Source organism: Triticum aestivum, chromosome 4B (assembly GCF_018294505.1).
Source record: "Triticum aestivum cultivar Chinese Spring chromosome 4B, IWGSC CS RefSeq v2.1, whole genome shotgun sequence".
NCBI classification, from domain to species: Eukaryota; Viridiplantae; Streptophyta; class Magnoliopsida; order Poales; family Poaceae; genus Triticum; species Triticum aestivum.
Genome location: NC_057804.1, coordinates 321,204,211 through 321,217,202, shown reverse-complemented (window position 1 = coordinate 321,217,202; position 12,992 = coordinate 321,204,211).

Sequence of the window (12,992 nt, the reverse complement as noted above, 5' to 3'; positions counted from 1 at the left end):
TCGAGTGGTAGTCATGATAGTCTTCGCTGGATGCTTGGCCTTTGTCATCTTCCCAGCTTCACAGGCTCCGCATAAATGATCCTTGAGGAATTTGACATTGTCAATGCCAATGACATGCTTCTTCTTCGAGAGCGTGCGCAGATTCCTCATGCCAGCATGACCAAGTCGTCGATGCCATAGCCAGCCTTCTGAAGCTTTTGCAAGTAAGCACACGGCAGTTTGTGGTCCTGTAGAGAAATCAACAATGTACAAGTCTCCTCTCCTAAAGCCTTCGAAGACTTTGGAATTGTCAGCTTCCATGATCAGAACACAACAATACTTGCCAAAGACAACAACCATATCAAGATCACAAAGCATTAAGACAGACATGAGGTTGTATCCTAAGGACTCAACAAGCATGACTTTGTCCATGTGTATGTCCTTAGAGATCGCAACCTTACCTAGACCCAATACCTGACTTTTCCCTTTGTCAGCGAAGATGATATGCTTCAGATGTGACGGTGATAAGGGAGTATCCATCAAGAGATTCTTGTCACCATTCATGTGATTTGTACATCCACTATCGAGGACCCACTCATTTGCCTTGGGTTGATCATCCTGCAGATGAGTTAGTGCAGCTTACAAACTCATATACTTCATCAATGCAGAATATGACATCGGTATAATCAGGTCAATTTCATCAAGTAGTTAGAACAGACAATCAGTATGAGTACGTGAGAAATGAAGGTTCATTTCATCATGATTAGCCTGCGTCCTATCAGGCACTGTTCAGGTCTCCAGCAAATTCTTCAGTCGTTTTGAGCATGACTGGAGACCTGACCCTGCATAGGAGATTAGTTCTTTTTCTTCACCACCCACATCTGGAGGGGTGACAAAGAATTCATCACTATGCGAGCACCATATGAGAAAGGTGGCATGGACGCCAGTCCACTTCATTTCACATAACAGGGGTTAGGGTAAGCATATGAATAAGCAGAGAAATTCTTCGAGGACTTATGAACATAGTGATTTGAAGAATAATGCACATATTCATAGCCCTTAGCTCTACCCTGCGAAACAGAAGGGTTATCACGATGATGATCATATGAGGACTTTGATCATTTTGAGGAATTAGATCCACGTGAGGAATTTGATCCACTGGAGGACTTTGATCCATATGAAGAATTTGGTTCATATGAAGAATTTGATCTGGAGTTCCTTTTCTTCACAGGTGGTGTCATGAGGACATTCACCTGAAGACTTTCAAGGCAACTTTTGGGAACCTAGATTTTCTTCATAGGGGAACCGTTCCTGCAGTTAGTCCCAACATATCTAGCAAATACTTCACCATTCTGATTTTTGAACAGTTTATAGTTAGAGTCAAATGACTCATCAGAAGAATGAGGAGATTCACATGTAAAGTCAGATAAGTTGGATGGATCAACTGGAGGTCCCTTTGCAGCAACCCATGAGGTTTTGGGGTACTGCTCAGGCTTCCAATATGTCCCATCAGCATTGAGTTTCCTCTCAAAGGCAATACCCTCTTTCCTAGGGTTTCTATTGAGGATCTGCTTTTTGAGCACATCACAAAGAGTCTGATGCCCTTTGAAGCTTTTGTACATGCATGTCATGTACAATTCCTTCGGCCCTCCATCATCAGTGATACTTGCATTGTCCTTAGATGAGGAATTAGTGACAGCAGAGACATATGAAGAATTTGTAGCATTAGAAGCATTTGAAGAATTAGTAGTTTCACGTTCAATGCACTTCATACATGGAGGAACAAATTCTTCCTGTGTAGCATTGATTTGTTGAGCAAGTAGTGAATCACGCTCCTTCTGAAGATCTTCATAATCCACTCTTAGCTTTTTAAGATCTTGCTTTCTTTGAAGAAATTAATAAGAAAGCTTCTCATGATCTGATAAGAGAGTGTTATGATGACCTTGAAGATTGTCAAACCTGGACTAAAGTCTTTGAAGATTTTTAGTCATGGTTTTAGTGCGATCCATTTCTTCACCCAACATATCATCACTTTTGTCTAGCGTGTTTTGAACCTTTTCAAAGGCCTTTTGTTGTTTCACAGCAATTTTAGCAAGTTTAGAGTAGCTGGGTTTGAGATTCTCATCAGATTCATCCTCACTAGAGTCAGAGGAGGCGTATTTAGTTACCTTGGCACCTTTTGTCATGAAGCAATAGGTGGGAGTGTAGTCATCATTGCCTTCATCAGCCTTGTTGGTGGAGTCATTTTCTTCAGAGTTGAAGATAGACTTGCTGACGAATGCAGTAGCAAGAGCTAGGCTCGCCACACCAGACTCAGACTCCTCAGATGCCTCCTCGTCCTCATGTTCCTCAGATTCAGCCTTAGAGTCCATTTCCTTGCCAATGAATGCCCGAGCCTTCTTGGAGCTGCTCTTCTTGTGAGATGAAGACCTCGAGGATTTTGATGATGAAGACTTTGAAGATTTATTCTTCTTCTTTGCGTCATCAGAACTGTAATCCTTGTATTTCTTCTTCTTTGATTCCTTATCCCACTGAGGACAATCTTGGATGTAGTGACCAGGTTTCTTGCATTTGTGGCATAGCCTCTTCTAGTAGTGACTGGATGAGGAATCATTTCTCCTTGAGGGTTCTCCAAAGCAACCACGTCTTGAGAACTTCTGAAATTTCTTCACGAGCAGTGCAAATTCCTGGCTCAGTTCTTCAGGGTTACCAAGGCTGCTAGCAGAGTCTTCATCTTCAGACTCAGAGACTGCCTTGGCCTTCAAAGCACGTGATCTGCCATAGCTCGAACCGTAGAGATCTCTCTTCTCAGCAAGCTGGAACTCATGAGTATTTAGCCTCTCGAGGATATCAGCGGGATCAAGTGACTTGTAGTCAGCACGCTCTTGAATCATAAGTGCCAGAGTATCAAACGAGGAATCTAGCGATCTCAGCAATTTCTTCACCACCTCATGGTCGGTGATGTCAGTGGCGCCAAGCGCTTGAAGCTCATTTGAGATGTCAGTGAGGCTATCGAAGGTTTGCTGAACATTTTCATTGTCGAGTCTTTTGAAGCGGTTGAAGAGATTGCGAAGAACGTCAACACGAGAGTCACGTTGAGTTGAGACTCCTTCATTTACTTTGGACAGCCTATCCTAGATAAGCTTAGCAGATTCCAAAGCACTCACTCTCCCATACTGTCCTTTGCTCAGATGACCACATATGATATTCTTCGCTTGAGAATCAAGTTGCTTGAATCTCTTCACATCAGTAGCGTTCAGAGAAGGTGAGACTAAGGGAAAACAATTTTCCATAACATACCAGAGATCATTGTGAATTACCTCAAGATGCATTCACATCTTATTCTTCTAGTAGGGGTAGTCCGTTCCATCGAAGGTAGGACACCCAGCAGAGACCTTGATCATACCTGCGGTCGACATAACTAAAACTCCAGGCGGTTAAACCAAAATCACACAGAACAAGGGAGTACCTTGCTCTGATACCAATTGAAAGTGCATTATATCGACTAGAGGGGGGTGAATAGGCGATTTTTATGAATTCTTCACTAAGGAATTTGCTGGTGAGGAAATTCCTAAATGAAGAACTACTAGCAGCGGAATAAGTACTCAGAAGTAAACATAACAGAATACAAGCATAGTCATCATGGCGAGATGAAAACAAACACAGAGTACAGAAAGTGTAAACCCAGGATAACACAAGAAAGAAGACGGACAGACTGAAGAAATTGATCTGAGGAGATTGAGAAAGTCTTCAGTCAAAGTCTTCAAATAGATATGAACACGCACACAACAACAGACATGAGGAAATGAAAGAGTTGAGGAAATATAACCAGTAGGCTTGGTGAAGACAATGATTTGGTAGACCAGTTCCAACTGTTGTATTAGTTGTACATCTGGTTGGAGCGGCTGAGTATTTAAACTCGAGGACACCCAGTCCCGGACACACAGTCCTCACCGTATTCTCCTTGAGCTAAGGTCACACAGACCTCGCCCAATCACTCGTGGTAAGTCTTCAGGTGACTTCCGAACCTTCACAAACTCGGTCACTCGGTGATCCACAATTCCTCTTGGATGCTCTAGACCTTGACGCCTAACCGTCTGGAAGAAGCACAGTCTTCAAAGGAAACAAGCATCGGATCCACGCAAGATCAATCTCTTCAGTGATGCTCAATCACTTTGGGTTTGTAGGTGTTGGCTTTTGGGTTTTCCTCACTTGATGATTTTCACTCAAAGTCCTCGGAGGATGGGATGCTCTCAATTGACAAGTGTCAGTTTCTCTCGGAGCAGCCAACCAACTAGTGGTTGTAGGGGGCAGCTATTTATAGCCTAGGGAGCAGCCCGACATGATAAGACATAAATGCCCTTGTCTGATATGACTGTTAGGTGGGTAGATATTTTGGGACAACTGGCGCATAGCACAGCAACGGTCGGAATATTTGACTCTCAAATTCCTCAGGGCTATCATGTTCCTCACTGTGTAGGCAATCCGCACTGACGAATTCCTAACTCCTCAGTCATAACAAATTCCTCAGAGACCAGAAGAACTTCGTCTCTGTCACTGAAGAATATGACTGAACTGTATGAGATTTCCAATGGCTTCACTCGAAGGGATTGGTAGGTGTAGGATTTTGAGTTGAGCATCACATGGAAATTTTTCCTTAGTATTTCCTTGACCCCCTTTAACAGTACGGTGTTTCCTATGACTCAAGAAATAGAAAATGAAACTACGAAAACAAAAGTCCTCACGCTTCATATTCCTCGAATGAATACCAAGTCTTCAAGGTCACACCAATTTCTTCACTTTCAAAGTCTTCAGAAAGTCTTCAGATATCCAAAGTCTTCAGATGAAGCATTTTTAGGGGTCGACTTTCTCTGTAAATATCAAACTCCTCAGAGACTTATAGACCTGTGTACACTTACAAACGCATCAGTCCCTTAACCTATAAGTCTTCAATACACCAAAATCACTAAGGGGCACTAGATGCACTTACAGACCCCTTCTTCCTCCCTGCGGTATCGTGGCCAAGATGCGGCCTCCCAATGCCGTCTTTGCCACATGTCAACGACCCTCAGTTATATATTCCTTCAAAACCTGCCTTGTTCTACTGCCCCAGATCCCCACTTGGCTTCGTGTGGATCTTTTTCTACTTTCGTCCGTTGTTCCAAAGCCACCTAGACTCTCACTATTATTAGAGGGAAAGCTAATTCATACAGTCGACTCTAAGAGTTGGTTCGAACAGGGAAGAAAGTGGGAAAGTTGTAGCATGAATCTAGGACTTGGTTCTAAGAGGAAACAGGGGAAAGTAGTAGATATTGGCTACCCAATCGGTCTCTTGGTTGAAAAGGCAAAGAAAGCATGGTGGATGGCGAAGGGTGGGGGGAAGTGGACCTGTCTCTTGGTTGAAAAAGGAAATAAAGTGATGGGTGTTGGGGGACAATGCAAATGAGAATGAGCAGGACTAGATTTCCTATGCTCACATAGGAAAATGTCGCTGAGGAGATAAACAATGGGACAAATGCAGACATGCTGCCTGAGTGTTTGCCGCTCTCGGCAACCACATCTGCCTCACCAATTTATGCCCCTGCTGTCCCTACGCCCATATCACTACCGTTAAGTAAAATCACGTGAAGCATTAGGCAATGCCACCTAATGTCACTATAATAATGGTCTAGTGCTGTTGATAAATTGAAGCAATGCCAGCACCATTTTATGAAGTGCTTCCGTCTTTGCTTTATTTCCCATGAATTGTGTTTTTGCAGTTACACTTAAATTTCAGACCGCTAACATTGCTTCATCCCAGTGGAAATGCACAAATTTGATTGCACATTTACTGACCGTGTGCTACTCTCATGACAGTAATACTAATGCTATTGTTCTACATGTTAATCTAGTGGCAGTGTTGATGTGATGTGATGTGATGCTACTTACTTAAGGGCACTTTCATACTGCTAATCTAGTGCCAATTATAACACAATAGATGTTGTTGTTAATCATACGCCACTGCAAATATCTGTCAATGTTTAAATAAGCATATTTTGTATTTGCGCAAACAGGGATGTCTGTCTTCATATCATTTTTTGTCTGCGCAATCAAAAGTACACACCTAAGTTTTAGTACAACTGCACAAAATGAGATGGCTATTCCTAGCTACCGTCCTCTAACCACTAGTGTTCCAGGTATTCCTACATTGGTAATAACTAGGTAGAATGACCAACGCAATCTAAAAGAAGTTGATTCATACGTTTTACTTCATGGTTGCAGTGCTAGGATGAGCGAAAACAACTGCATCCTAGTCCGGAATCCACTTTCTACCAGTTCATCCATGGACCGAGGACTAGCTGGCACGGCTGCATGCCGGTTTTTTGGATAGGTGCGCAGACAAGAGGCATTGTGGTCTGCTTATTTCTGTAAATAGCGGTGCTTAAATTTAGGGGAATGCACAAGAATTTCAACTGGTCAGTACACTGCATGGTTCAGTTCAGCATTCCAGCTGAGACCACAATTATAATTGGTTATTCTGGAAAGATAGAACCTAACCCTGGATGGTGGCAACAAGAAAAAACCGGAGTGAACTCCAGGAAATTTAAGCATGTCGGGAGGCCCTTTGCTCAGAGAAGCCTTGCTTGTTTTTTCCTGATTTGTAAACCTTCTCACAACTTTGTCTTTTGCTGTGAACTAGTATATGTTTGTTATGTTCTATGAATCATTGAGATGTATAAAATTGCTTAACTTATGCTTTTCAAGTTTTTTATGAAGCCGAGTTTAATGTGAGTGTTCCACATGAACGTTGGACTAGCGTGCGAACGTTTGGAATTTAAATTGTGGCCTTAGTTAACTGCATGAACCACTGTAACAAGATACAGATTTGCTTATATGTCAGACAGTAGATTGTTGATTGTTAGCTGGTCGATAGCCTAGTGTTGAAGCGAGATGAGCCAATGTGTCGTGTTTTGCACAACTGCTTACAAGTGGGGTAGCACCAACAGTGTTTACAAGTACTTATGTATACGTCGGCGCACAGTTCTTGAATGAGTACTCTATTTCATCAAACACACACTGCTCGTATGATAAACCGTGACAACTTATGTCTTACCATGCCATATTCATGAAAAAACTAGTGAGGACGCATCTATTTCGACAACAATTACGATGGTTCTCACATGATTCACGGGCACACAAAAGTAGCAGCAGTTCCCATAGACGGATTCAAACAGAGTACTAGCCCTAGACGGCTCGATAACAGGCAAGGTTCGAATAATTAGACACAATCCAAACTACTATTAAACACTAGCTGGGGCAACTATTTTATGCCTCAATCTAATTTGTGCTGGACACAAGACGGACCTTGCCATGAACATCATCAGGGACGTCCGGCAGCAGCTCAATCCTGTGAACCTTCATGAAGACAACCTTGTGGCCTTGCCACTTATAAACTTGTTTGTGGAGGCATGCCACGTCATCTTCCTCCGTAAGCTTGACAAGAACAGTATGCCTCACAAACAAAGGAGCATCTTTGAACTTCTTATGCTTCAGTACACCCTGGACAACACGCCTGACAACAGTGAGGCTGGAATACAACTCAACATTGGTATAAGCGGAAATGTCTTCCAGGATCCAACAACCTAAGAACCCTGTTTTCCCAGTGCGTATATTCAGGTCATCCGCCTCATAGGGAGTGACATGTACAACCACACAATCCTTGTCAGCATCAGGGCTCTAGTTGAAACAGAAGCAAATTCTGAATTACTTTGCAGTATAAGAAACACAACTTATTTAAACCACTATGTATAGCATGGCATCGAAGCTAATAAAATTTTGCATTATTCATCACCACATACTTAGATGAAAACCATAATCAAGATCGACAACAAACAAAATCACCTTGGGCAGCTCAGCGGTGTGGGGGGGGGGGGACACATCCTCGACGGGGGAAAACCGCTCCTGAAGTGTCACGGGGGCTGTAACCTCAAACAGGACATTGACCATCTCAGTAGTGTTCGTGAGCGTATCTGGGGTCGGCTCGGTGGCTGCCTCCATCTTCTTGGAGCTCTCTGTCTCATGGGTATCAGCCTCCCGCGTCTGCTCCAATATCGGCAGATCTTTGCCTGGTTCTCCTTGGTCCATCATGAAACTGACAAATACTAGGAGACCACTGAAAGGAAAACACAATTGCAATGAAAATGGACGAAAAAGAGAGTGAGGATCGGTTACTGCTTTGCAAAAGTTCTTTTTTTTCTTTGAACGAAAATATACCAACATCACTGATCCGCTTACCTTCCATTTGTTGGGAGAGAAGAACAGTGACAGATGCGCGTGTTGCCTTTCTTGAAGACGGTGAGGGAGAAGGGGATTTAGCTAAGAGTGAAATGATGGTTGCTTCTCCCGTCAAATTTAGACTGCGGGAAGGTGGGGTTTTATGATACGACGGCTCGTTACTGTTGTGCTACGACCGGGGTGACTCTCTGCCTGCTACTGCCTTCTAATTTGGTGGACGGCATTTGGGCCCGTGTGTTGCATGGCCCGCATGTCAGTGAACAAAAGTATAACGACATTCAGTAGAGGGAGACGTTTCGATGACCTAGGAAGAGCCAGAAGCGGTAGTGTATCCACTCTACTAGTAGTAATTATTTTTCTTGGTAGCTGTAGAGTGTCTCCACAGTACTAGTAGTAATTGTTTCTCTGGGACCAAGACAAAACAGCCCATCCACCCTAGTAAATAGTAAAAAAAATTCAAAAGCCCATATATTTACTTAATGAGAGGCGCTACCCACACCCAGCACACCGCCCCCCAAAAAAACCTGGGTGCTCTTCTTCCTCCTCACTCCCACACACCTCACGTCAGCTCACTTCACTCGTACCCCCAAATTCCTCACCTCACTCCTGCAGAAAACCCCAGCTCCCCCTTTTCCTCACTACTACAGAAAAACCCCAGCTCCCCTTCTTCTTCACTCGCACTACAACTAGGCTCATCATTTGTTACTCTGCTCAAATCCGTGAGCGTGACGCGACACCCTCGAGGAAAATGGAGTTGGCTGACCCCAGCGCCAAGATGAGGCTCCTGCCAGCGGTGATGCCTGTTGTAGATCCCGCACCCGGCAGCGCGGGGAGAAGCGGTTACCCCGCCCCCACCAGATCCCAGGAACCCGTAGAATCTCGGGTGGACCGCATCAGCGATCTCCCGGATGCCGTCCTTGGGGAGATCATCTCGCTTCTCCCCACCAAGGATTGCTGCCACACCCAAGTCCTCTCAATTGGGTAGCACCCTCTATGGCGTGCCGTGCCCCTTAATCTTGACTGTTGTTAGCTATCTCTCTTTAATGATTTTGAAATCCCCAGAGCCATCATCTCATCCCACGAGGGCTCCGTTCAAAGCCTCTGCATCCCATCATGCTACCTGAGCAAGCATACCATGCCCTGCATGGTGGAGGCCTGGCTGAAATCCCCTAAAAATTAACAAAATTATAGCTGCTTGAGTTCTACTATTCCCCTGGAAATCACCTACCAGATACTGAACGCCATGTACTTGTGCCCTCAGCACCGATGCCCATCTCGCGGTTTTCCTCCTCTCTCCACACCGCCACCTTTGCGCTGTGCTACTGTAACACCCCGGATGTAACTTTACATAATTGTAACTCCAACTCTTGCCATTTCCGGCTATGTTTTGTGATATCTCCTTCGTGGTTGGGTTTTTGTCTTTTGTTTTGCATGTTGTTCATGTCATGCATCTCATCTCATGACATCATCCGCATTGCATCGGCACTCGTGGCCGTCATTATTTTTAAAGCTTGCACCCGTTCGTAGTTGCGGTGTTCACCCTTGCTTTCGTTGACCGTTCCAAGACCAATCGGGTTTTTGCTTCCCTCTTGACCGTGACCACCTAACCTCTCTTGCCAGCTCGCAGCCCCCTCGCGCGCGCATCTGAAACTCCCCCGAACCCGACCCGGGCAGTCGTGACCGATGGGTCTGGATCATCCCCAAACATCTATAAAACATCTCCATTTTCCCTTTTGGACTCCCTAACCCATTTATTCCGGACCGCTCGATCGCAATCGGAGGATCCAAATCATCCCCCTTTCATGTATATATATAGACCCCTAGTCAATTTCTAGACCAAACCCTAGATCCTAAGCAGTTTGTCCCTGCCGCCGCCGCACAATCCCCCTCGGGATCCACCAGCGCCCAATCCCCTCGCAGCCTCCACCTTCTCCTTGTTTTTCCATCCTGTCCAACCACCATCGCCACCCAAATCCTGCAGGAGCCCGAGCTCCTCTGCCCATCGCCCCTCTCTTACAGCCGCCCGAGCATCGTCCAGCTCACTAGAGCACACCACCAGCACCATCGGCCTCCTCTGCTTCACTTCGAGACCCCAACAGCTGGAGCCCTTGCGCTCCGCCTCCCTCGAGCAGGAGCTCGACCTGCTGCCGTGTCATGCCCAATATGCGACCCTATCCAAAAGGAACTCGAAGGTCCCACCAAGGATAGACCCGCATATTGAAACGCTTTTGCAAGGTGGATATCATTACATCAACATTACATAATAGATGGGGATACATACATAAGGCATACAATGCCACATGAATACAACATCACAATACATCAGAGCATCATCCGACTACGGATTAATCACAAACAGAAACTCAAACGATATCCACCCTGCTAGCCCAGGCTGCCGACCTGGAACCTATCCCCTGATCGAAGAAGCAGAAGAAGAACTCAACGTAAGCAAGCATCGCTCTCGCGTCATGATCATCACGAAACCTGTACCTGCAACTGTTGTTGTAGTAATCTGTGAGCCACGAGGACTCAGCAATCCCATTACCATGGGTATCAAGACTAGCAAAGCTTAAAAGGAGAGGAAGGGGTAAATTGGTGAGGCTGCAGCAGCGACTAAGCATGATATGGTGGCTAACATACGCAAATAAGAGCGAGAAGAGAGCAAGCGGAACGGTCGTGAAACTAGCAATGATCAAGAAGTGATCCTGAACTCCTACTTACGTCAAACATAACTCAGAAACCGTGTTCACTTTCCGGACTCCGCCGAAAAGAGACCATCACGGCTACACACGCGGTTGATGCGTTTTAATTTGGATCTGGTGTCAAGTTATCTACAACCGGACATTAACAAATTCCCATCTGCCTATAACCGCAGGCACGACTTTTGAAAGATTATACCCTGCAGGGGTGTCCCAACTTAGCCCATGACAAGCTCTCGCGATCAACGAAGGAATAGACCTTCTCCCAGGAAGACCTGATCAGACTCGGAATCCCGGTTTACAAGACATTTCGACAATGGTAAAACAAGACCAGCAAAGCCGTCCGATGCGCCGACAATCCCGATAGGAGCTGCACATATCTCGTTCTCAGGGCAACACCGGATAGGTCAGCCTACGAGTAAAACCAGCCCTCGAGTTGCCCTGAGGTGGCCCCGCAGTCTGCCCGTTTTGGACCAACACTTAGACAAGCACTGGCCCGGGGGCTAAAATAAAGATGACCCTCGGGTTGGCCGACCCAAGGGAAAGGATAGGTGGTGGTGAGGCAAATGGTAAAACCAAGGTTGGGCCTTGCTGGAGGAGTTTTATTCAAAGCGAACTGTTAAGGGGGTCCCATAAATCACCCGACCGCGTAAGGAACGCAAAATCCGGGAACATAACACCGGTATGACGGAAACTAGGGCGGCAAGAGTGGAACAAAACACTAGGCAAAAGGCCGAGTCTTCCACCCTTTACCAAGTATATAGATGCATTAATAATATAAGAGATATTGTGATATCCCAACCAAAATCCTGTCCACCATGGAGAAAACTTCAACTTCACCTGCAACTAGCAACGCTATAAGAGGGGCTAGCAAAGCGGTAACATAGCCAATCAACGTTTTGCATAGGAAAGGTGTCAAAGGTTAGAGGTTCATGGCAATATGGGATGGCTCGATAAACAGGTGATAGGTAACGCAGCATAGCGATAGAACGAAGCAACTAGCATAGCAATGATAGTAGTGAGATCCAGGGTAGCGGTCATCTTGCCTGAAATCCCGCAAGGAAGAAGAAAGAGTCCATGAAGAAGATGAAGCCACGAAGACGAACCAAGCATAGACGAACGAATCCTCACAATCGCAACGAAACAGGAACTATCGAAAAGAAGCACACAACATAGTAAACACACCACACATGAACCTGACATGATGCACAACAAGCATGATGCATGAAAAGGCTACATGAAGCTACTCATGGCAAGGGATGATGCAAACAAGAGCAACACATCAAGGCAAGTTTAAATGAGGCCGGGAACACCATATAACAATTCCGGTAAGTCCTCATATGCAAATTTTGAAATTGGTCCAGATCTGAATAAACCTTATGTTGAAGTTGTTAAACAGCAAGTTAAGATGCACCAAGATGATCTACACGAGATTCTAGTCAAGTTACATATAAAGTTCATTAGGTTTGGAGCTACGGCCTAGAAGATATGAGCAAAACAAGTTAAACATGGCATTGATGCAAAATGCATACAAACAACAAGCAAACACCTCAAAACATGGATGCAACATGATAATATGAAACTACATGCAATTCTAAGCAAGTTTCATATAGAGCACGCTCAAAACGGAGCAACGGTCCAACACATACTCCATACAAGTTTAAAGGACAAGTTGTCCAAACAGCGACCAGGCATATTGCAAGCATCAAAACAACATGCTACAGCACCCCAACATGAGAACACAAGTCATGGACATGATGTAAAGGTAAAGCATTACAAAACATGAACACTGAGCTATCTCTAGAAATCACTAGAACATACTCAAACACACATGGTAAGATTGCAAGTTATAACAATTCCAGACTTTGCAGAAAATAACATCACGATGCAATGTTTAGAGCTACCAAACAACATGTTACAGGAACTTATAATAGAAAAACAAGACATGGCATGATTCTACTCAAAGCATAGATCAAAAGTCCCTTACTGACCATAAGCCAAAAAGGATCAGAAAATATGATGGCACCCACGTAAACATGG